The sequence below is a fragment of the Neolamprologus brichardi genome, chromosome 1, assembly GCF_056152115.1.
Source record: "Neolamprologus brichardi isolate AB-2024 chromosome 1, ASM5615211v1, whole genome shotgun sequence".
Lineage (NCBI taxonomy): Eukaryota > Metazoa > Chordata > Actinopteri > Cichliformes > Cichlidae > Neolamprologus > Neolamprologus brichardi.
The window spans coordinates 45,639,233-45,640,626 of record NC_142104.1 but is presented as its reverse complement, the minus strand read 5'-3'; positions in this window follow the sequence as shown (position 1 = coordinate 45,640,626).

The following is a 1,394-nucleotide window of genomic DNA, read 5'->3' as shown; positions in this document are numbered from 1 at the left end:
AAAGATTAGTTCCAAAATGAGTTATGTATTAAGAAATTTATTTGAATATATTTGTCACATTGTTGCATGTGTTGTGTTAGTTTAAAGGTTTTATGTTATTAATAAATTGATTCAAACAAACAGTAATTGTCATTGAATTCAATTTGATTTACAGGCATTTTTAACACGTATGAAAATAACGCTAACTTTGAACAATATTACATGGATATTTATTTGATAACAATAAAGTAAATAACAATAACAATTAAACAAGAATATTTCAAATACACGTCTGATGACAAGGAACACACACGTAAAGGAAGCACTCAAAACATGCGGTTATCCTAACTGGGCATTCATAAAGTCAGCAAAGAGGCACAGAAAAGAAGATCAGACACCAGCGAGGGAGGATAAGAAAGACAGATGCAACAACGCTGTCATCCCCTATGTAGCCGGTGTATCAGAGAAACTCAGGAGAGTTTTCTCCAAGCACGACATCTCAGTGTACTTCAGACCCAGCAACACACTCAGACAGAAACTGGTTCACCCGAAAGACAAAACTCCAAAACACAGACTTAACAATGTGGTGTATGCTGTACAGTGCAGCGAGGAATGCCCAGACCTCTACATTGGAGAGACCAAACAGCCACTTCACAAGCGCATGGCACAACATAGAAGAGCCACCTCCACAGGACAAGACTCAGCAGTCCATCTGCATCTTAAGGATAAAGGACACTCTTTTGAGGATGCCAATGTTCACATTTTGGACAGAGAGGACAGATGGTTTGAAAGAGGAGTGAAAGAAGCATCTATGTCCACTGTGAGCGACCATCTTTGAACAGAGTCGGTGGTTTACGACACCAACTGTCTGCCATCTATAATCCAGTTTTGAGTTCCCTCCCCAGACGCCTTAATGCCCACTCACATCCTGGGCAATCTGACCTCAGGAATTCACATGATAAGGTGGGGCCAGGTTTCACAATGAGCTCACCCGAAACCCTGGCTGATTAGGTCCCACACCCGCTTTCACACCTTGGCTCATGTAATTAGAGGATCACCAGGGGGTCCTTTTGTCCCTCTTTGGGGGGATACTCCCACTGGGTTTAAATCTGGGACTCTTGGCCATTTGACCTTAGAACTGAAGAAGCTTCTCGGATGAGAGGTGAAACGTCTTCAAGCAACTTAAAGAAATCCAGACGCTTTTCTTTGCAAACTCCTTTGATTTCAAATACACCAACAGTTTTAAAGGTGAAAAAAAATATTTTAAGTTTTTCACACAGGATTAACCTGAGTGACCTGTTCCTGGACCGTTTCTTTAACAACTGTAATAGATTACAGGAAGTCTCTGGCAGTGTTGCTGAATCTGCCGGAGCAAGATCAGACGTGGCTGGGGTGCTGCAACTGAGACCTGCGGT